This window comes from Elephas maximus, chromosome 11 (genome assembly GCF_024166365.1).
Source record: "Elephas maximus indicus isolate mEleMax1 chromosome 11, mEleMax1 primary haplotype, whole genome shotgun sequence".
In the NCBI taxonomy this organism is placed as follows: domain Eukaryota; kingdom Metazoa; phylum Chordata; class Mammalia; order Proboscidea; family Elephantidae; genus Elephas; species Elephas maximus.
This window is the reverse complement of record NC_064829.1, coordinates 27932055-27957199: the sequence shown is the minus strand read 5'-3', so window position 1 is coordinate 27957199 and position 25145 is coordinate 27932055. Positions and strand designations below refer to the sequence as shown.

At 41.0% G+C, this 25145-nt stretch overlaps 1 pseudogene; it reads right to left on the bottom strand.

The window, feature by feature from the left end:
• LOC126085703 (60S ribosomal protein L5-like) overlaps positions 1-25145 on the bottom strand; it is a 169408-nt pseudogene that overhangs the window by 20518 nt on the left and 123745 nt on the right.

Below are 25145 nucleotides of genomic sequence, written 5' to 3'. Positions count from 1 at the left end.
GCATACCAAGTACCAGGAGATATATTCACTTTCTCAAACAATGAAACCACATCTGGAACAGCACCTGGTTAAGTTTATGGTAATCCACTGTCACTTTCCAAGATCCATCTGTTTTTTTGCACAGGCCAAACAGGCAAGATGAATGGGGATGTGGTGGGAATCACCGCCTCTGCATCCTTCAAGTTGTGATAGTGGCAGTAATCTCTGCAGTCCCTCCAGGAATGTGGAATTACTTTTGGTTTACTATTTTATTAGATAGGGGCAGTTCTACTTGGCTTTTCCTACTGTAATAGCCCTTACTCTGCTTGTGAGGGATCCAGTGTGGGGGTTCAGCCAGTTGCTGAGTATGTCTTTTCCAATCATGCATTCTGGAACTGAGGAAAGCACTACAGGCTGGGTTTGGGGACCACTGGACCCACTATGAGATGAACTTGAGCTAAGGTTCCATTAAAAACCTGACCTTCATATATTCCCATTCTGACTTGTGAGCTACAGTGACATTTTGGGTCTCTTGTAATTAGCGTCAGTTCAGAGCCAGTATCCACTAATTCCCAAAAAGCCTGATTATTTCTTTTTCCCCCAATGAATTTGTAAAAGTCCATAAATGCCTTTGGGGAAGGCTAGGAGAAAGATTAATGGTAAAAATTTTGGCAGTAAAGTAGGGCCCTTCTTCAAGTGGATCTGGCCCCCTTCATTCAAGGGCTTGTGGGTCTGTAAACTGGCTCAAGTCTAGGAGTTGATTCAGGGCTGTGACTCTTTGTTTTGGTGATTTGAGTTAGAATGCCATTCACTTGCCCTAGAATTCTTCCACTTGTATAAATCAAGTAAATACTTAGTGATTTCTTGTCTATTTCACTCCTAGGTACACCATGACTTAGTAGACAACACTATAAGTCTATATGAGTCAGACTACTATGACTACTGCTTTGATGCCACTGTCCATTATGGTAACCACGCCCACCTTGTCTTTGTCAATTAAGTGTCACCACTTGGCCCCTACAACCATAGGGTTCAATCAGTCCATCGTAGTTAGGTCGTAATTCAGTTAGGGCTGTGCCCACTGTCAGATCTGACTTACATAAAATAGCAATCCCAGCAGTCTTCAAGGATGCTGGGGCTCCCTTCACAAATTTGCTCCTCATTTTTTTGTAAAAGGTGTGTTCTCTGGGCACTTTGTGTGTGGTTCTGTGGGTCTAACCTGATAAATCTACTCTAACATGTCAATTTCTCTAAGTCTTTGGAAACCTTCTATAGTATACCAAGACAGTTCTGGTACTTCAACTTCGTTTAGCATAGGCCACCACGTAATCCATGCTTCAGTGAACCAGCCAAATAAACTATTAGATCCTTTCCTAACCTCTTGAGCCAAAACACTGAATGAAGAATCTGTGCTTAATGAGCCCATACCAATAAACTCAGACTAATCTAACTTTATGTTCCTTGCATCATTATCCCATACTCTTAATAGTCATTACCAAACACACTCCCCAGGTTTCTGTTTGTACGTATTAGAAAAGTCAAGGAGTTCTTTTGAAGTGTAATGTGTCTTCCCCTGGGGCACAATTTGTACTTCACCTTTTGGGGCTTGCTGGGACTGAAGTCTAGTTATAGGTCTAGGAGCAAAAATGGGTAGTGGGGATGTGTTCTGAGAACATTCAGCAATGTTTTGTAAAGCATCTGCCTCAGGTGATCCCCAGGCAATGGCTCAGACACCTCCCCAGGTGATATCTCAGAAAAAGGCTCTTCTGACACTCTCCTCAGATGGGGATGAAGGGGCTGATGGTTTTACTGGGTAAGGTGGCATAGAAGACAAAGATCAAGTAATCTCTTCAGATGGGAGTGAGAGGGCTGGTTCTGTTGGCAGGAGTGATTCAACAGAGTTTAGTGGATCAGTGTCCCCAGCTTCCTGATAATTTACCCATATGTTCCCATCCCAAGTTTCAGAATCACATTTCTTCCCAATCAATGCCCTCATGTTAACTTCAGATACCATTCAAGGCTGGAAATTAAATTGGCGTTGTGATTCAGCTATTCTTATAATAAGACTCTGGTTTTGGTTTTCTGCAATATCAGTTCTGTTACTGCAAGAAATAAGGCTTTCTTTCAGGGCACAAGTGGCAAATTTGAGGTCACTTATGAGGCACTTCAGCTGACTCTGAAGCCCTGAACTCATCTCTTTCTTTCACCACTTTGCCTAGCAAAAGTAGAACCAGCCAACCATCTTCTTTATATTTCTCATTCTGACAAAATTGTAGAAAAGTATCAAACACGCAATCACGCAGAGCCTCACCTCTCACCAATACTTGATCTATTGGTGGTGATATTTTGTGTATTTCTATTGCCACCTCACATCATGCATTAACAGTGCCCTCTTTACTACTGGAAGAAGAGCCATCAACATCTTTAAGAATACCTAGATTGGATGGTGCCCAGTTCCCATTACTGAACATTTTGATCAAAGATTCCATAGAAGAATTCTGATCAAAAGAGGGAAAATGCAACACAGAATTTCAAATTCTCATGGACTCTAGAGTTTCTGGAGCCATGGAAGGTAGATGAATCCCTGAAACTATTGCCCCAATATAATCTTTGAACCTTGGACAAAAAATATCCCCTGAAGTCTTCTTAAAGCCAAACAATAGTTTAGCTTAACTAGAAAAAAAGTCTGCCTTGAGCATTATGTTCTTTTAAGAACCATCTGTATGGGATCAAATTGACAACAGCATCTCAAAAGATGGATTGGAACCTTGGGGGGCAGTGAGTTTATGTTAATGATGGAGGAACAACTCAGAAAAAGAGGGTGAGCGTGGTTGTACAAGTCGAGGAATGTAATCAATGTCACTAAATGGTACTGAATTGATGTATGATTTCCTGTGGATATCCTCAATAGCAACAATAAAGTAAATAAAATACAAAGGAAAAAAAAAAAAAAAGACTAACCAAATTTGAGAACCAATTTTGAAAACTCATCCTTACAATTTTTTCTCTAGAACAATTCTCAGTACCAAATGTCTTAGGCTGGTGTCTCTAGAGAAGCAAAACTAATGAAGTGTGTGTGTGTGTGTGTATGGCCCTGGCGGTACAGTGGTTAAGAGCACTGGCTACCATGCAAAAGGTCAGCAGCTCAAATCCACCAGCCACTCCTTGGGAACACTATGGGATGGTTGTACTCTGTCCTACAAAGTTGCTATGAGTCGGAATTGACTCGATGGAACAGGTTTGGTTTATATATATATATATAAAGAGAGAGAAAGAGAGATGTATTTATCTCACGAAACTGGCTCATGCTGTTGTAGAGGCTGGCAAATCCCAAGTTTGCGGGTTAGGCATCAGGTTGGAGGCTTCTCCTAACTTAGGTAGCTGCAGGGGCTGACGAATCCAAGACCAGCAGTCAGTACAGCAGGCTACTGCCTCAAGTTCCAAGAACTGGAGGCCAGATGATGATGAGCTAAATGCAGAAGCAAGCAAAAGCCTGTGAGTTTTGCCAGTACCTCCATATGTATTAGATGCAGGCCACACCCCCAAGGAAATTCCCCTTACAACTGATTGGCTGCTTACGTCAGATCACATCATGGAGGTGATTACATAATATCACAAAGTGGAGGATAATTACATCAATACATAACTGCCAAAGTGCATCATTACAGAACTGCCAAACCATTGAGAATCATGGCCCAGCTAAGTTGACATGCAACCTTATCCATCACATATGCACACGCCTATATATATGCGCTAAAAATTTGTTGTTGTTAGGTGCCACTGAGTCACTTCCATCTCATAACGACCTTATATACTACAGAACAAAACGCTGCCCAGTCCTGTGCCATGCTCACAATCATTGTTATGCTTGAGCCCATTGTTGCAGCCACTGTGTCAATCCATCTTGTTGAGGGTCTTCCTCTTTTTCGCTGACCCTCTACTTTACCAAGCATGATGTCCTTCTCCAGGAACTGATCTCTCCTGATAACATGTCCAAAGTATGTAAGATGTAGTCTCACCATCCTTGCTTCTAAGGATCATTCTGGTTGTACTTCTTCCAAGACGTATTTGTATGTTCTTTTGGCAGTCCTAAAAAATACACAAGAACTTTCACTTAAAGCACAATAAAAATTAATTAAAAAAAAAATACACAAGAAAAAGGGACCTCTTGGTAATAGCTATATTAAAAAAAAAAAAAAAAAATGTTGCCACTGAGTCAATTCCAACTCATAGTGACTGGCATATATAATTTTGTAATAACAGCAAAAACAACCAAAAAACATATGTGTGGGTTTGGTTCTATACACATACATGCCTATATACATACATATATACCACATGTATTGTGTACTTTTTAGTGACATCGTTTACTTTCGTCAAGCTGTATACACTTCACTCTCATGCAGTGTTACCTTTCCCATCACCAAAAATAACAAGTATCTACTTACCATCTGAAGAGTGAATCCCCTCCCCCTCAACTCTGGTAGCCACTAATGAACATTAAAAAAAAAATATTTACTTGTTCATGTCATTTTATTAAAGTGAGAACATACAATATTTGCAATTTTGTGACTGACTTATTTCACTCAACATAACTTCCTCCAGGTTCATCCATGTTTCAAGATGTTTTGGGAATTCATTTTTCTTTATTGCTGAGTAGTATTCTATTGTATGTATGTACATTTTGCTTATCCATTCATCTGTTGATGGGCATTTAGGTTATTTCCCACTTTTTGCTATTGTAAATAGTGCTGAGATGAACATAGGTGTGTGTATGTCTGTTCTGGTCACCTCTACTAGATTCTTAGGGTACATACCTAGGAGTCACAGTTCTAAGGAGCTCTGGTGGAACAGTGGTTAAGTGCTCGGATACCCGGTTGCTAACCAAAATGTTGGTGGTTCAAACCCACTAGCTGATCCACTGGAGAAAGGTGTGGCAGTCTGCTTTCATAAAGACTTACAGCTTTGGAAGCCCCATGGGGCTATTCTACACTGTCCTATAAGGCCACTATGAGTTGGGTCAAGTGGACAGCAACAGGTTTGGGTTTTGGTTTGGATGGCAGTTCTACCTCTAGCTTCTAGAGGAACCTTCAGGCTGTTTTCCAGAATAGCTGTTCCCTTTTTGTATTCCCATCAGCAACAGATGATGGTTTCAATTTCTCCACATCCCTTCCAACACTTGTTATTTTCTCTTTTTTCATCTTTTTTTAAAATAATTTTTATTGTGCTTTAAGTGAAAGTTTACAAATCAAGTCAGTCTCCCACACAAAAACCCATATACACCTTGCTACACACTCCCAAATACTCTCCCCCTAATGAGACAGCCCACTCTCTCCCTCCACTCTCCCTTTTCGTGTCCATTTCGCCAGCTTCTGACCCCCTCCACCCTCTTATCTCCCCTCCAGGCAGGAGATGCCAACATAGTCTCAAGTGTCCACCTCATCCAAGAAGCTCACTCCTCACCAGCATCCCTCTGCAACCCATTGTCCAGTCCAATCCATGTCTGAAGAGTTGGCTTTGGGAATGTTTCCTGTCCTGGGCCAACAGAAGGTCTGGGGGCCATGACCACTGGGGTTCTCCTAGTCTCAGTCAGACCATTAAGTCTGGTCTTATGAGAATTTGGGGTCTGCATCCCACTGCTCTCTTGCTCCCTCAGGGGTTCTCTGTTGCGCTCCCTGTCAGGGCAGTCATCGGTTGTAGCCGGGCACCATCTAGTTCTTCTGGTCTCAGGATGATGTAGTTGCTGGTTCATGTGGCCCTTTCTGTCTCTTGGGCTCGTAATCACCTTGTGTCCTTGGTGTTCTTCATTCTCCCTTGATCCAGGTGGGTTGAGACCAAATTGATGCATCTTAGATGGCTGCTTGCTAGCGTTTAAGACCCCAGACGCCACTCGTCAAAGTAGGATGCAGAATGTTTTCTTAGTAGACTTTATTATGCCAATTGACTTAGATGTGCCCTGAAACCATGGTCCCCAAACCCCTGCTCCTGCTACTCTGGCCTTCGAAGCATTCAGTTTATTCAGGAAACTTCTTTGCTTTTGGTTTAGTCCAATTGTGCTGACCTCCCCTGTATTGTGTGCTGTCTTTCCCTTCACCTAAATAGTTCTTATGTACTAATTAGTGAATACCCCTCTCCCACCTTCCCTCCCTCCCCTCTCTCTTAACCACAAAAGAATGTTTTCTTAGTTTAAACTATTTCTCAAGTTCTTATAATAGTGGTCTTATACAATATTTGTTCTTTTGCAACTGACTAATTTCACTCAGCATAATGCCTTCCTGGTTCCTCCATGTTATGAAATGTTTCACAGATTCCTCACTGTTCTATATCGATGCATAGTATTCCATTGTGTGAATATACCATAATTTATCCATTCATCCGTTGATGGGCACCTTGGTTGCTTCCACCTTTTTGCCATTGTAAACAGTGCTGCAATAAACATGGGTGTGCAAATATCTGTTCATGTAAAGGCTCTTACTTCTCTAGGATATATTCCAAGGAGTAGGATAGCTGGATCGTATGGTAGTTCTATTTCTAGCTTTTTAAGGAATTGCTAAATTGATTTCCAAAGTGCTTGTACCATATGACATTCCCACCAGCAGTGTAGAAGTTTTCCAATCTCGCCACAGCCTCTTCAACATTTATTCTTTTGTGTTTTTTGGATTAATGCCAGCCTTGTTGGAGTGAGATGAAATCTCATTGTAGTTTTGATCTGCATTTCTCTAATGGCTAATAATTGTGAACATTTCCTCATATATCTGTTAGCTACCTGAATGTCTTCTTTAGTGAAGTGTCTATTCATATCTTTTGCCCATTTTTTAATTGGGTTATTTGTCTTTTTGCAGTTGAGTTTTTGCAGTATCATGTAGATTTTAGAGATCAGGCGCTGATCAGAAATGTCATAGCTAAAAACTTTTTCCCAGTCTGTAGGTAGTCTTTTGACTCTTTTGGTGAAGTGTTTGGATGAGCATAGGTGTTTGATTTTTAGGAGCTCCCGGTTATCTAGTTTTTCTTCTGCATTCTTAATAATGTTTTGTATACTGTTTATGCCATGTATTAGGGCTCCTAACGTTGCCCCTATTTTTTCTTCCATGATCTTTATTTTTTTAGATTTTGTATTTAGGTCTTTGATCCATTTTGAGCTTGTTTTTGTGCACGGAGTGAGATATGGGTCTTGCTTCATTTTTTTTTCCGATGGATATCCAGTTATGCCAGCACCATTTGTTAAAAAGACTGTCTTTTCCCCATTTAAGTGTTTTGGGGTCTTTGTCAAATATCAACTGCTCATATGTGGATGGATTTATGTCTGGATTCTCAATTCTGTTCCATTGGTCCATGTATCTGTTGTTGTACCAGTACCAGGCTGTTTTGACTACTGTGGTGGTATAATAGGTTCTAAAATCAGGTAAAGTAAGGCCTCCCACTTTGTTCTCCTTTTTCAGTAATGCCTTCTTTATCTGGGGCCTCTTTCCCTTCCATATGAAGTTGGTGATTTGTTTCTCCATCTCCTTAAAGAATGTCGTTGGGATTTGGATCAGAATTGCATTGAATGTATAGGTCGGTTTTGGTAGAATAGACATTTTTATAATGTTAAGTCTTCCTAGATTGACACAGTGGCTGCAACAATGAGCTCAAGCATAACAACAATTTTAAGGATGGCGCAGGACCGGGCAGTGTTTTGTTCTGTTGTGCATAGGGTTGCTATGAGTCTGAACTGACTCGACGGCTCCTAACAACAACACCATCCATGAGCAAGGTACGTTTTTCCACTTGTGTAAGTCTCTTTTGGTTTCTTGCAGAAGTGTACTGTAGTTTTCTTTGTAAAGTCTTTTACATCTCTGGTAAGATTTATTGCTAAGTATTTTATCTTCTTGGGGGCTACTGTAAATGGCATTGATTTGGTGATTTCCTCTTCGATGTTCTTTTTGTTGGTGTAGAGGAATCCAACTGATTTTTGTATGTTTATCTTGTATCCTGACACCCTGCTGGACTCTTCTATTAGTTTCAGTAGTTTTCTGGAGGATTCCTTAGGGTTTTCTGTGTATAAGATCATGTCATCTGCAAATAGAGATACTTTTTTACTTCTTCCTTGCCAGTCTGGTTGCCCTTTATTTCTTTATCTAGCCTAATTGCTCTGGCTAGGACTTCCAGTACCATGTTGAATAAGAGTGGTGATAAAGGGCATCCTTGTCTGGTTCCTGATCTCAGCGGGAATGTTTTCAGGCTCTCTTCATTTAGGGTGATGTTGGCTGTTGGCTTTGTATAAATGCCCTTTATTATGTTGAGAAATTTTTCTTCTATCCCTATTTTGCTGAGAGTTTTTATCATGGATGAGTGTTGAACTTTGTCAAATGCCTTTTCTGCATCAGTTGATAAAATCATGTGGTTCTTGTCTTTTGTTTTATTTATGTGGTAAAAAAAACTACATTAATTGTTTTTCTAATGTTGAACCATCCCTGTATACCTGGTATGAATCCCACTTGGTCATGGTGCATTATTTTTTTGATATGTTGTTGAATTCTATTGGCTAGAATTTTGTTGAGGATTTTTGCATCTACATTCATGAGAGATATAGGTCTATAATTTTCTTTTCTTGTGTTGTCTTTACCTGGTTTTGGTATCAGGGATATGGTTGCTTCATAGAATGAGTTTGGTAGTGTTCCATCCTTTTCTATGCTCTGAAATACCTTTAGTAGTAGTGGTGTTAAATCTTCTCTTAAAGTTTGGTAGAACTCTGCAGTGAAGCCGTCCAAACCAGGGCTTTTTTTTGTTGGGAGTTTTTTGATTACCTTTTCAATCTCTTCTTTTGTTATGGGTCCATTTAATTGTTCTACCTCTGTTTGTGTTAGTTTAGGTAGGTAGTGTGTTTCTAGGAATTCATCCATTTCTTCTACGTTTTCATATTTGTTTGAGTATAGTTTTTCATAGTAATCTGATATGATTCTTTTAATTTCAGATGGGTCTGTTGTAATATCGCCCATCTCATTTCTTATTCAGGTTATTTGCTTCCTCTCCTGTTTTTCTTTTGTGAGTTTGGCCAGTGGTTTATCAATTTTGTTGAGTTTTTCAAAAAAACAGCTTTTGGTCTTGTTAATTCTTTCAATTGTTTTTCTGTTTTCTATTTCATTTAGTTCAGCTCTAATTTTTATTATTTGTTTTCTTCTGGTGCCTGTGGGTTTCTTTTGTTGCTCTCTTTCTATTTGTTCAAGTTGTAGGGATAATTCTTTGATTTTGGTCCTTTCTTCTTTTTGGATGTGTGCATTATTGATATAAATTGGCCTCTGAGCACCGCTTTTGCCGTGTTCCAAAGGTTCTGATAGGAAGTGTTTTCATTCTCATTGGATTCTATGAATTTCTTTATTCCTTCCTTAATGTCTTCTATAATCGTCTTTTTTTGAGCAGGGTATTGTTCAGTTTCCAAGTGTTTGATTTCTTTTCCCTGCTTTTCCTGTTATTGATTTCCACTTTTATGGCCTTATGGTCAGAGAAGATGCTTTGTAATATTTCAATGTTTTGGATTCTGCTAAGGCTTGCTTTATGACCTAATTTGTGGTCTATTCTAGAGAATGTTCCATGTGCACTAGAAAAGAAAGTATACTTGGTTGCTGTTGGGTGTAGTGTTCTGCATATGTCTATGAGGTCAAGTTGGTTCATTGTGGCATTTAGATCTTCCGTGTCTTTATTGAGCTTCTTTCTGGATGTTCTGTCCTTCACCGAGAGTGGCGTATTGAAGTCTCCTACTATTATTGTGGAGCTGTCTAGCTCACTTTTCAATGCTGATAGAGTTTTTTTTATGTATCTTGCAGCCTTGTCATTGGGTGCATAAATATTTAATATGGTTATATCTTCTTGGTGTATTGTCCCTTGAATCATCCTAGTGTCCTTCCTTATCCTTTATGATGGATTTAACTTTAAAGTCTATTTTGTCAGAAATTAATATTGCCACTTCTGCCGTTTCTTGATTGTTCTTTGCTTAATATATTTTTTTCCATCCTTTGAGTTTTGGTTTGTTTGTGTCTCTAAGTCTAAGGTGTGTCTCTTGTAGACAGCACATAGACGGATCTTGTATTTTAATCCATTCTGCTACTCTCTGTCTCTTTATTGGTGCATTTAGTCCATTTACATTCAGGGTAATTATGGATAGGTATGAATTTAGTGCCATCATTTTGATGTCTTTTTTTGTGTGTTGACAGTTTCTTTTTCCCACTTGGTTTTATGTGCTGAGTAGATTTTCTTTATATATTGTCCTTTCCTCATATTTGCTGTTGATTTTGTTTCCGCTGAGTCTGTATTTTTCCCTGGTATTTTTATTTTGATGAGTACGATAGTTTGTCTCCTTTGTGGTTACCTTATTATTTACCCCTATTTTTGTAAATTTAAAACTAACTTTTATTTCTTTGTATTGTCGTATCTTCCTCTCCACATGGAAGGTGTATGATCACATTTCTTAGTCTCTCTTTATTATTTTAATGTTGTCTTCTTTTATATAATAACATCACCATAACCCTATGTTGGGCTTTTTTTTTTTTTTTTTTTCATTTTGCTTTGTTTTTTTTGATTTCCCTGTCTGGGTTGACTTCTGGTTGCTCTGCCCAGTGTTCTAGTCTTGGGTTGATACCTGGTATTATTGATTTTCTAACCAAAGAACTCCCTTTAGTATTTCTTGCAGTTTTGGTTTGGTTTTTACAAATTCCCTCAACTTGTGTTTATCTGGAAATGTCTTAATTTCATCTTCATATTAAGAGACAGTTTTGATGGATATATGATTCTTGGCAGGTAATTTTTTTCCTTCAATTTTTAAAATATGTCATCCCACTGCCTTCTTGCCTGCATGGTTTCTGCTGAGTATAGTCCGAGCTTATTCTTATTGGTTTTCCTTTGTAGGTGACTTTTCGTTTATCCCTCGCTGCTCTTATAATTGTCTCTTGGTTTTGGCAAGCTTGATTATAATATGTCTTGGTAACTTTCTTTTAAGATCTACCTTATGTGGAGTTCGATGAGCATCTTGGATAGATACCTTCTCATCTTTCGCAATATCAGGGAAGTTTTCTGCCAACAAATCCTCAACAATTTTCTCTCTATTTTCTGGTATCCCTCCCTGTTCTGGTACTCCAATCACTCGTAGGTTATTTCTCTTGATAGGGTCCCACATGATTCGTAAGGTCTCTTCATTTTTTTAAATTCTTTTATCTGATTTTTCTTCAAATAGATTAGTGCCAAGTGATTTACCTTCGAGTTCAGAAATTCTAGCTTCTACTTGCTCAGTCCTGCTCCTCTGACTTTCTATTGAGTTATCTAATTCTGTAATTTTATTGTCTATCTTCTGAATTTCTGATTGCTGTGTGTCTATGGATTTTTCCAGCTTATTAAACTTTTATGTTCCTGAATAATCTTTCTAATTTCTTCAGTTGCTTTATCTGTGTGTTCCTTGGCTTGTTCTGCATATTGCCTCATTTCCTTCCTGATGTCTTGAAGGGCTCTGTATATTAAACTTTTGTATTCTGCATCTGGTAATTCCAGGAATGCACTTTCATCTAGAAGATCCCTGGATTCTTTGTTTTGAGACCCTGTTGAGGTGATCATGGTCTGTTTCTTTACGTGACTTGATATTGACTGTTGTCTCTGAGCCATCTATACGTTATTGCATTTAGTTTATGCTTGCTTACTGTGTCATAGCTGCTTGCTTTGTTTTGTTTTGGTATACCCCTATGGGTTGCTTGAGTGAGCTAGCTTGATTATTTTCACCTTTGGAGCTCTGGTGTCCTGTCCCCAGCTGGCTAGAGCTGTTATCAGCTATATCAGTCTAGGAGTCCATTCAGTTTTCTTGTATGAATTCAGCTCAGGTTTCCAGGTAGCTGATCATCAAGTGTGTGATACAGGCTCTGTCCTACAGTCTTAGAGGGGCAGGGGTGATTGGCGTATACACTGGTATCTGATTGCAGCAGGGGGTCACGCTCTGAACAAGGCAGGGGGGCTGAGAACCGACCCCCAAGTGTGTCTGAGGAAAATGCATCTCTGTTCCCTAGAGTGTGCTTGTGGGTAGGTTCTGCAGAGGGACCATGGACACCCAAAGTTTTTGGTTGTAAGGACTGGGAGGTACCAGTTATCTTTGGACCCCTGTCGCGGGTGGCTGGGTGACCTGAGTGGAGCTACCAGTGCTTAGGTCCCTGATGTGGGTAGGTGAGGACCTTGTTTAACAGGCAAAGTGATGTCAAACATCAAACACCCACCTCTCCACCACACAGCTGAAATGGTTGCAGTTTGCCAACAAGGGCCTATTCTCCCAAAATAGGCCCACACAGGTCCATGCAGAAGGGAACGGTGCTCAAGGTCCACGGAGGGTTTGTGCCTGGACAGGAGCTGCTTCAGTCCTGAGCTCCCCTGGTTAATGGAGCTAGCAAATTATCTTTGCCCCCAATTGCAAATTTTTTCCTTCCCCAAGGTCAGGAGGACGGCTCTAGGTGCTCCCCAGGGTCTATCTCAGGCCCAGGGACTCAGCCGCTGAAGCCGGCTGGGGGATGGGGGTGGGGGACGCAGTAAAATATACACAAGTACTTAGCTTTTGCTGAGAGCACGCCGTTCTCCTCAGGTTCTGGATGTGTGAGTGGGCTGTGTGGCTGGCTGCTTCTCCCTGAGGAAACTGCGGCCTAGCGCTAATACCAGCCCGCCACTGCTGATTCGGGAATGGTGCCTGAGGGCTCCCTGTGATTCAGGTCTGGTGACTCCTCTCCACTTCTGAACAGCCTCTTCCTCCCCCTGCCCCTCAGTTCGTTGTCTAAGCTTGCCTTTGATACTCAGGGCTCCCAGCTTGTTACAAATATACTCGTTTCACTTGTTTTGGGGGGTCTTTGTTGTAAATAGGGCTCAATGGAAGCGCCTGTCTATTCCACCATCTTGGCTCCACCTTGAGAAGCGATTCTGTTGAAGGAGCTCAGAGAAGGCTCCCGTGAGGAAGTGAGGATTGATCTCCTATTTTTTAATCTTGACCATCCTGGAAAAACACAAAATTATCATCCTAGTGGGAATGAAATAGTAGTACCTTATTGTGGTTTTGTTTTGCATTTCTCTGATGGCTAATGACGTTGGGCATCTTTTCACGTGTCTGTTGGCCATTTGAACATCCTCTTTGGTCAAGTTCTGTTTATGTTTTTTGCCCAGTTTTTGATTGGGTTAACTGGTTATTCGTTTTTGAGGTAGAGATGGTATTGCTAAAGAAAAGATACAATCGTTACACCAATGTTCATTGCAGCACTTTTCACAATAGCCAAGAGGTAGGAACAACCAAAATATCCATCAACAGATGAATGGATAAACAAAATATGATATGTACATATAACAGACTACTACTCGGTCATAAGGAGAAATGAAGTTCTGATATATGCTACAATGGACGTGAAACTTGAAAACATTATGCTGCACAGAATAAGTCAGTCACAAAAGGACAAATGTAGTATGATCTCATTTATATGAGATAAGCAAACATAGAAGACAAAAATTACTAGTGGTTACGAGGGATAAGAGGGAGAGGGAAAGGGAAAATTTTTGCTTAGGAGGAGGATAGTGATAATGGTTACACAATGTGAAGAATGTAATCAATGTCATTAAATTCTACATGTAGAAATTGTTAAATTGGCAAATGTGTGCATGTGTGTATGGGTGGGTGTGTACATGTATATATATGTACCCTTCCTCATGGTGCTTGGCTGTGAACCAGAAGGTGAGAGGTACAAACCCACTAGTGGCTCCACGGGAAAAAAGATCTGCTGACCTGCTCACATAAAGATTACAGCCTAGAAAGCGCTCTGGGGCAGTTCTACTCTGTCCAATAGGGTTGTTATGGGTCAAAATGGACTTGATGGCATACAATAACAACAGCACAACACACACACACATATATATATATATATAAAAAATACACAGGCAGTGAGATTTTTTTCTTAATATGGAGACCATAGCCTTGGGCACCACTAAGAAACTCAACTATAAAAGTCACAATCACCTTTCTCCAAAAGACCACCCCTTGGAACACACCAGATTTTTACATGGGTAAAATACAAATAAAAAGACAAGGGTGTTCTAGAGAAGGAAGGCAGGGAAGAAACAATCTGAAAAGGAGTTCAGAAAGAATAGGTGGTTAATGGCAAGTACAAGAGGGATGTGATGTACCCCTCATGTGGTTTTTGTCTGTAAAATCCTGGCCTAGATGGGAGGCAGGTTAGGAACGATAGACATACCAGACTGGTAGCTGTCGATTGAATGAATAAATGGAGTGAGTGAGTGAGTGGCTTTAACACTAACATTTGGAGATTTGTTAAGACATATCCTGTGCCAAGTGCTGTGCTGCTGGGGGTGGGCAGGAACCTAACAAGAAGAGTAAGCACAGACCCTGTGCTGCTGGGGGTGGGCAGGAACCTAACAAGAAGAGTAAGCACAGACCCTGTGCCTTGGGGGAACACAAATTCTGAAAATCACAACATGTGAACAGTGCTCCAAATGAAATATGGAAACAAGGGACAAATTCTTCCAAGAGGAGTTAGGAAAAACTCCATAGATGAGAAGACCTTTGGATAGAATCAAGGAGGGTAAACGCACACACCCACACACCCACACACCCACACACCCACCCACCCCACACACACACAGTGTACGCATGCCTGCACAATACACACATGCATACACACTCATACACATGAATGTTCATGCACACATACCCAGAGATGAATGCAGAATCCATCAAGTCAAAGGGAGAGGAAAGCACATTGCAGGCTGTAGGCTTGGCAAAGTAGGACCGTATATCAGGGCCTATGATGCTAACCAAAAGGTCAGCAGTTCAAATCCACCAGGAGCTCCTTGGAAACCCTTTGTGGCAGTTCTACTCTGTCCTATAGGGTTGCTATGAGTCAGAATCGACTCGAAGACACTGGATTTGGTTTGGTTTAGTTTATGGTGCTCTCAGGAAACTCAGAAAAGTTCTGACAGACTGGAGCATAGGGTGTGAGGGGACAAAGCCAGGGAGGAGACTGGTCGAACCATGATGCTATTAAGAGTCAACTGGAAAGCAGGTGAAGCAACCTGTATGGGGCTGGGAGGAGGGAGGATAGATGGCAAAATGAGTTCTATTTTGAACAGATGTCGTGGATTGAATTGTGTCCCCCCAAAATACGTGTCAACTTGGTTAGGCCATGATTTCCAGTATTGTGTGGTTGTCCTCCATTTTATGATTTTCCTATGTGTTATAAATCATAATCTCTGCCTGTGGTTAAAGGAGATTAGGGTGGGATGTAACACCCTTGCTCAGGTCACATCCCTAATCCAATGTAAAAGGAGGTTCCCTGGGATGTAGCCTGCACCACCTTTTATCTTACAAGAGATAAAAGGAAAGGAAAGGAAAGCAAGCAGAGAGTTGGGGATGGCATACCACCAAGAAAGCAGTGCCAGGAGCAGGGTGAATCTTTGGACCTGGGGTTCCTGCAAGGAGAATTTCCTAGTCCAGAAGAAGATTGATGATAAGGACCTTCCTGCAGAGCCAACAGAGAAAGCCCTTCCCTGGAGCTGACGCCCTGAATTTGGACTCCTAACCTACTAGACTGTGAGAAAATAAATTTATCTTTGTTAAAGTCATCCACTTGTGGTATTTCTGTTTATAGCAGCACTAGATGACTAAGGCAACAGGTTTGCTGTCACCAAATATCTTTATCCTCCTCCCAAAGCAGACTGAAAGACCCCCTCAAAAGCCCTGCTACTCAGTTGGTCTCAACCCACCTGGATCAAAGGAGAATGAAGAACACCAAGGTCACACGGTAACTAAGAGCCCAAGAGACAGAAACGGCCACATGAACTAGAGACTTACATCATCCTGATACCAGAAGAACTAGATGGTGCCCGGCTACAACCAATGACTGCCCTGGCAGGGAGCACAACAGAGAACCCCTGAGGGAGCAGGAGATCAGTGGATGCAGACCCCAAATTCTCACAAAAAGCATTTGGATGCAGACCCCAAATTCTCACAAAAAGACCATACTTAATGGTCTGACTGAGACTAGAGGAATCCCGGCAGTCATGGTCCCCAAACCTTCTGTTGGCACAGGACAGGAACCATTCCCGAAGACGTGAAAGGGACTGGACAGTGGGTAGGAGAGAGATGCTGATGAAGAGTGAGCTAATGATATCAGGTGGACACTTGAGACTGTGTTGGCATCTCCTGTCTGGAGGGGAGATGGGAGGATAGAGAGAGTTGGAAGCTGGCAAAATTGTCACGAAAGGAGAGACTGGAAGGGCTGACTCATCAGGGGGAGAGCAAGTGGGAGAACGGAGCAAGGTGTATATAGACTTATATGTGACAGTCTGACTTGATTTGTAAACGTTCACTTGAAGCTCAATAAAAGTTAATTAAAAAAAAAAAGCCAATTTTCCCTGTAAAAAAAAAAAAAGCCCTGCTACCTGATCTGCCATATTTTCCTGAGAGCAAAATGGACAGCTGAGCATGAAGCAGGGTTGTTCTTTCCTGAGTGCTTTATATACTGGGATTTTAATTCACAGCCCTTCTCCACTTTTGTAGACAGTGACCCCAAAGTGATCAGCATTCAGTACTGTCCAATAATATGGCGCTCGTAATCTTCATTTTTTTTTTTTTTTTTAGCTGCTTGGTCAATAAGTTTGTTGTCCTAATGTAATAACAAATAACAAAAAGTAATAACAAAAGCATGAGCAGCAAAAGACAAATAAATAAATGGGACTTCATAAAAACTAAAAAATTTTGTTCAACAAAACACTTTACCAAAAAGTTAAAAAGACAAGCTACTGACTAGGAGAATATTTTCAGAAACCATACATCCAATAAGAATCTAATAATCAAAATATATATAAAACATTGAAAATTTAATAACAAAAAAGACAACACAATCATAAAATAGGCAAAGGACTTGAACAGACATTTCTCCAACGAGAACATTCAAATGGCCACCAAACACATGAAAAGATCTCAACATCATTACCTATCAGAGAGATCCAAACCAAAACCACAATGAGATACCATTTCACTCCCACTAGGATGGCTAAGATTAAAAAAAAAGAAGCCAGAAAAGAACAAATGTTGGCAAGGATATGGGGAAATTGGAACTCTTATCCACTGCTGGTAGGAATGCAAAATGTTACAACCATTATGGAAAACAGTGTGGACATTCCTTAAAAACCCAAAAATAGAACTACCATAAAAAAAAACAAAACCAAATGCATTGCCATCAAATCTATTCTGACTCATAGCGACCCTATAGGACAGAGTAGAACTGCCCCACATAGTTTCCAACAAGCTCTTGGTGGATTTGAACTGCCATCCTTTTGGTTAGCAGACATAGCTCTTAACCACTATGCCACCAGGGTTTCCAGAACTAGCAATTCCACTCCTAGGTATATACCCACAAGACTTGAAAGCGGAGACCCAGAGACTTCTACACCAATGTTCATTGTAGCATTGTTCACAATAGCCGAAATGTGGAAACAACCTAAATGCCCAGCAACAGATAAATGGATAAACAAAATGTGGTACATAGATACTATAGAATACAACTCAACCAGGAGGGGAAATGAAGCCTTGGTATATGCTACAGTATGTACGGAGCTTGAAGACATTATGCTGAGTGAAATAAGTCAATCGCAAAAGGGCAATATTGTATGACCTCAATTATACGAGAGACAAGAAAATGCAAATGTATGGAGTCTAAAGTTTATTAGTGGTTACCAGGTCAGGAGGGAGGGGGAAAGAGGGGTGAACAGTGATGGAAAAATCACATTGATTAAGGTAAGGTCGCATAGTTGATTATCGTAATTGTTGTCAATAAGTTGTACACGTATAAAAAGCTGAATTGGAAAAAGTTGTGTGGTAGATATAATTACAACAACAACAACAACAAAGAGTAGCTGCTGAGGCTGCTTATGTACAGCCAAAACCCTCGTGGGATTTGGTTTCTTGATTTGGAGGTTTAGGGTCATGGTTTCATGGGACATCCCAGTTAACTGGTTTAAGAATATGTTTAGTGCCTCTGTTCTACCTCCTAGTTTGTTGCATGGTGCCTGGGATCTTAAAAGCTTGCAAGCAGTCATCCAAGGCATAGTGATTGGTCTCTATTTGCCTGAAGCAACACAGGAAGAAGGAGAGTCAGGAAACGGAGGAGAGCATGGGTTGTATGGCTAATTGCCTCCATGAAGAACTGCCTTCTTTGCCATGAGACCAGAAGAACTGGATGGTGCCTGGCTACCATTAGTAAACATTTTGATCAAAGAGTCTGTAGAAGAATCCTGATCAAAATGGGGAAAATGCAGAACAGAATTTCAAATTCTCACAGGCCCCAGACTTGCTGGAGCCATGGAGACTGGATAACCCCTTGAAACTATTCCCTCAAGATAATCTTTAAATATTAAACCAAAAATATCTCCTGAAGTCTTCTTAAAACAAAACAATAGTTTAGCTTAACTAGTAAAGAATGTCTGCCTTGAGCACAGTGTTCTTTTAAAATCTATTTATATGGGATCAAATTAACAGGAACTCAAAAGATTCGACAGAAAACTTAGGGGGCCAGTGAGTTTATGCTAATGGGGGAGGAACAACCCAGAAAAGGAGGGTGAGAACGGTTTCACAACTCTAGGAATATAATCAATGTCGCTGAATTGTACATGTAGATACCATTGAATTGGTGTATGTTTTTGTGGTGTACATTCTCAACAACAACTAAATAAAATAAAAAATAAATAAGTTTATTGTCTTTATCTGAAAAATCTTTATAGAAAATTGTGGTTTGACTGACCTCTCAGTAGCACGATCCTGAGCTATGAGGAAGCCTGACTTCTTCAGAGCTACCTGATCTTTCTTCTGGGCAAGATCCATTTTATGGGGTAGAGGATGGGGTAGGGGTAGGTTTCCACTTCTTCCCAAAAACTGGATTCTCTTGTATAGCACCATGTGCTTTCTTATACATCTCCTCCATCATGTCTGGAGCTAAGTTGTTCTTTAGGTATTGAGAAAATTGTTTCTTATAAGCACCTTCATCGTCTTCCATTAAGTAACGCATATAATCTACAACGGTCTGACCCATGATGTGTTTCTGATGTACTTCTGCATTGAATGTCTTGCTTTCTGAATCATAACCAAGGAATCATTTGGTACTGTGAGTGATAGACAAGCTTCCTTCAGAGCCCCAAAAACTTTATTTCCGGTAGTAGTTCTGGCAAGGCCTGAATCCAAACAGCAGGCTGACCCTCAATGCTTTCCACATTGTATTTATGTCTAGTTACATCCACCTGGCTGTCATAGATCTTGTCTACACCAAACCTATTGAGAAGTCTGTAGGTCAGCATATTGACAATATGCTGCAGCATAATTTGTCAGGCCAACTTTCACATCATACTTTGGTAGTTTATGAGCACAAGCTTCACAGACTCTCATACCCCCTTCTATACAGGCATGAGCAATCTGGCAGATGATATCTCTGTTGGTTACATGGACTATTATCCTGTATTTGGGTATGTTGTACCTATTTTTATCCTGGATTATCAAGTGTTTCTGAGCAGAGTAGTCAGTTTTACTCTCTCGTCTTCTTCTAAATTTCACTTGGTATTTTTTGAAGTGGGCCTTTTCTTGACAACTTTAACACACCTCACCCTGCAGAACAAAGACCTGCGTTGGCGTCTCACCACGGACCTGCAGGCCCAGCAGCTCTACAGGGTGGGGGGCTGGGCGGGGCGGGGGGAGAGCCTAATCTCCATTTTTAAATTATGCAGAGACTCTTGCAAAGGGATAACATGGCATTTTAATGTATGTTATAAATTAGACATGGGATGGTAGACAGTTAATAAATGTTTGTCAAATGAATGACTGTAATGACTGTACCAGTCCCTGTGTACTATGACACAACAAGCAAAACGGAGTCCCCGCTCTCAGGCATTTCATAGTCCAGTGAGGAAGACAGGTGTGTCAATAAATTATTACAGTGTGATTGGTGTCACAGAGAGAAAAAGCCAGACACATACTAAGAGTTCTTATTACTGAAGTACAAGGCCAAGATGGCGTGTGGCCCCAAGGATGCCAAGCCGAAGAGACTGACCTTTATCTGGGAGGCCACGTGGAGCCATTAAAGAGTTTTATGATGAATAGTGGCATTACCAAGATAGGAGAATCAAGGTGAAAAGAAGTTCAGTCTCAGATTCTTCTGGAAAATGGAGAAGCTGATTTCTATGTGACTCTACATGGAACCTGCAGCCCCAAGGGTGATGGTGGATGCCTACAAAAAGGTTTTCTTGCATCAGAGAGAGGCTCTCAGGCCCACCAAAATCTTCTCACGCTATGCCACACAGAGAGTGCTTAATGTCCTCAGGAATTCGTGAGAAAGAGCCCAAATGCTTTTTCCAAGCCCCAGAAGCAGGAATGAAGATAATACATCAAGAAGAACATCAAGTTAATTCTCACTCAGCCCCCGACTCCACTTACTGAAACCCACACTGGCTCCCAGGACCCCAACTTTGCTCACTCCCAGAAGCGATGGTCAATGAGCAAAGCCTTGAGTGACAGAAAGGTGCTCTGTCGGGGCCCTTCCTCCAGCATCCCTCGGTTAAAACCATTTGGTGAGAGAAATGGTGGTTGACTCTAAGACAGACATCAGAGCAACAGTGGCCTTTCTGTAGTCACCTCTAAGCCTTGTCCCCTCCTGGACTCCAGTAGAAATAATTCATATTCTTTATTGATTTATTAATTATTAGAGGTTGTAAAACACCTTTATGTTTCAACCAATAGCCCTGGAACAATTTAACATCCACATCCAAAAAAAAAGAACCTCAACTCAATAAATACCTTGTACCATGTACAAAAATCAACTTGAAAAAGATCATAAACCTAAAACTATAAAACTTATAAAAGAAAACGTAGGAGAAAGTCTTTGTGACCTTGGGTTAGGCAAATAATTCTTATGGAGGATACAAAAAGCATAAAGGGTACCTAAAATTTTAAAATGGGTGAATACATAAATTATATCTCAATAATTTGAGATTAAGTCTTAAAGGAAAAAAAAAAACCAAAAAACTCTTATGGGATCGCCCTTTTCCCTTCCAAGATGAAGTGTTTGTGTACACTGTTCACCAACTTTTGACCACATCATCTTGACCAGTCAGGGTTATAATGGGATGGAGAAAATGAGAATGGACATGTAAAAGACAAAACCCAAACAAGCCTAATTATAGCTCATTTTTCTTAGGTTGTGCCTCACCTTAGAAAACCATTTTATGAAACTTCAGAAGTGCGCGCACACACACACACACACACACACACATACCTACAGAAGATTAGGATCCAGCAAGCAAGCACCGTCTTTATAGCCACTCTCTGCCTTGCTGTTAGGAATGTAAATGGGTGTAGGCTTTGTGGGGGGCAATTGTATTAACTGCCCCCAAAATGCCAAATACCTTCACCCAGAAATGTAACTTTATCCTCAGGAACTAACCAAAAAAGTGTGCAGGAAATAATAGTAAAAATGGTCATTTATAAGGGTGGAAAATTTTAAAGCAGCCCAAGTATAGGATCGCTATGGGTGGGAATTGACTCAACGGCACTGGGTTTGGCTTTTTTTTTTTTTTTAAGTCTGAGGGACTAAATATCAAAATGTCTGAAAGCTCAGATCCAAGATAGGCTGGCTGGTTTGAATTCCAGCTGTACCACTTACTAGCTGCGTGACCTTGAGTAAGTTCCCGAACCTCTCTGTGCCACAGCTTCATAATCTGTGAAATGGGGTAATAATTGCACCTACTTTAGAGTCCTCCAGAGATTAAATAAGACAACGTATGTAAAGCAATCGGCACAGTTCCTGGCCCACGGTTAAAAAAAACCGGCTGCAATGGACTGGGTTCCAACTCATGCTGACCCCTCGTGTTGCAGAGTGGAACTGCACCCCATTGGATTTTCATGGCTGTAACCTTACAGAAGCAGCTCACCGGGACTTCCTAAGAGGTATCTCTGGGTGGGTTTGAACCACCAATCTTTTGGTTAACACTTAACCGTTGGCACCACCCAGGGACTCCTTGGCTCATGGTAAAAAAAAAAAAATTACCTATCACATCACCAAATAAGGGAATTGATTAAATACATTTTGATATAGCTATACAATGAAATACTATGCAACTGGTAAAAAGGTGTTTATTTACTGATCTATGATATTACTAAAGTGAGGAGAACTGTGTATGAAATCACATGTATAGAATGATACTTTTTTGTTTATATATGTGTAAAATAAATAAAATGTGAATGCATAATTGCTTTGAGAGTGAAGATTATGTAGAATAACTTCTCATTTTGCTTATCTGTAGCTTTTTTACTTTTGTGTAATGAACAAAGATTACTTGTGCATTCCCAAAAATACGCAGGCGCTGTTGCAGCCAGTTACCTTGGGGAAGGCCAGAGCTGGTGCTGCCCAATAGCTAGGGACAGACATGAGCTGGAGGAGGACAGAAGCCACCTAACTATGGAGCAGAAGGAAGTGCATAGATCCTCTCCGTTCGGCAAAGCTGAATCAATTGATTCTGGAGAATTCATTTCTGACCAAAGGTTCCTGTATGGATTCCAAATAGAGTCGATTCTCTTTCTATTTCCTCACCACCAGCCCCTCCCTCAGCCTCCCGTGTTCCTATCCTTCTGGAAAAACCATGGGTTATAAACACTGTGGGCCAGGATCCAGGGGCCAGGAGCAGCCTGCAGGACATTTAGATTTGCCCCTGGGATTAATGACTTCAATAAGCTCTTGCCAGGAACTCTTCAAAGCTGGAAACAGGAGCCCTGGAGCATTAAATATAAATAAATACTTAGTCGATTGGTTTCTTCCTTGCTTTTCAAAGGGCAATTTACTTCCTGGATCGTCATTACAGTAGTCTGTTCTCCGGAAACCAGGATTATTCAAGTGCTGCCGCTCAGGGTTGGGGCAAAAAAGAAAAAAAGAATTAAAGCTCACCTTGTTATAGATCCGCCGGGTGCTGTATTTCCTCATAGTCATCCTGCAGCTGTAACAGTAGAAGCAAAGACATTATTGTTGTGGGCACCCCACCTAAGCCATGTTGTTTTCGACTGCAGACCTGTTTTTGTGTGTGTATGTTGTAAATACATATATAACAAAACTTTCACCGTTTCATTTCAATTTTCCCAGGTACAATTCAGTGGCATTAATTATGTTTATCACGTTGTGCAACCATCGTCACTATCTGTTTCCATTACCCTTAAGAGAAATCCATTCCCCTCCAGACAGTGACTTTCTCTTTCCCCCTGAAGATCTGGATTTTTCTCCCCTTGGGGAATATTAGTTCCACTTGTGGGTGGAGGGAAAAAGCTCAGTCTCTTTATATTAAAAAGAAAGTGGTTGTTCTGTAGCTAAGTAAGGTGGAGAGAAAATCCAACAAATATTTAATGAACTCCTAGAATGTTCCAGAAACTGTGTCAAGGAAAGGGAAGATACCAAGATAACTTGAGACCTGGTGCCCATCGTCAAAAAAATCGTAATCTATTGTGCAGGCATACAAGTAAACAACAATACAAGGCAGAGGAAATAATTGTCACAATAGGGTAGGTTTTTAAGTGAGGTCAGCTGATGGGCCCCAAGTCTGTGACCTGCTGACGTTGCTGGCAAAATTTGTGTGTGTAGCTGAGAGGTTTGTCTGAAAGAGAGGGTCCACACGTCTCTCAGTTCCAAAGAGCAGTGGGACCCCCAAAGGTAACCGACTACAGGAATAAAGATAAAAGTCACCAGTTTGAGAGCCAGAAGGTGGGAAGGTGTATTCTGATCTACAGCATATTGGTGGTGAAATGGAAGAATTCTTGGGGCAGGAACATGGGGTGTGGTTGTTCAATTCATTTTCAAGTAGAGCTATGTCATTTCCTGATAGGGCTCCCCGATGTTCAAATCAAAACCAAACCTGCTGCCACCGAGTTGGTTCCGCCTCATAGCGACCCTATAGGACAGAGTATAACTGCCCCATAAGGTTTCCAAGGTACAGATGGTGGATTTGAACTGCCATCATTTTGGTTAACAGACCAGCTCTTAACCACTGCGCCAACAGAGCTCCTCCTTGACCTGCCTAAAGACAGTGTCCACAGCTGGCAGCTCTAGGTCTTGCCCTCTCTGCAAAGTGTCTGCGTTCATGTTGAAAGACTGGGGAGCTTTTTTAAGGTGTTCTAGATGTCCGCACCCCCACCCCTGGCACCATCACTGCTGCTCTGAAAGGCCTCTTGCCTCCCTAGAATTTGAATTGTCCACATGGAATTTTGAACTACATGACACACATATTCCCCAAGTCATAGAAGTTTGTCCATAATTCTAAGGTGATTTTTCTTACCTTAAAGAGTATTCCACAAAACTCTAAAATTTAGGAAATGATACAGAATTACTTTACCCTTAGAAATTTCACTCAGAATACACTCCAGTCAAGTCTACACAGTCTGACCATGTCATTGCTCATTCCTGGAAGGTTCACTCCCTCCAAATTCACCATGTGTAGTGACTCAAACACACAATTCATTCAATACGTGTTTGTCTAGCAAGCACTATGTGACACTCGCTGAAACAAAAAATTTCATTTAAATCCTACATCAGTCCTACAAAGTAGTTTTATAATTCCTCCTTCACAGACAGAGGAACTGAAGCTCAGAGAGGGTAGAGAAGTTGTCTAAGTACCTATGCTGAAGTCAGGAGTCAAACCCACCCAGGCCAAGTTGTAAAAGCAGTAGACATTTATATAGACTTACTGAGTGCTGGGAAACCCTGGTGGCGTAGTGGTTAAGTGCTATGGCTGCTAACCAAAAAGTCGGCAGTTCAAATCCACCAGGAGCTCTTTGGAAACTCTATGGGGCAGTTCTACTCTGTCCTCTAGGGTCGCTATGAGTTGGAATTGACTCGACAGCAGTGGGTTTGGTTTTTTGGTTTTACTGAGTGCTGAGCTCTGCTGAAACCCTTTCCTTGTACACCTTTGGTTCTTACAAGATCCCTGTGAGAGAAGCGCTGTTATTATCCCTACTTTAGAGATGAGTAAACTGAGGCAGAGAGGTTAAACACCCAGGATAACACATCTAATAACCCATACAGCTGAGATGTAAACCCAGGCAGTCTGGTTTCAGAGTTTATGCTCTTAACTATGGCTGCCTTTGAAGA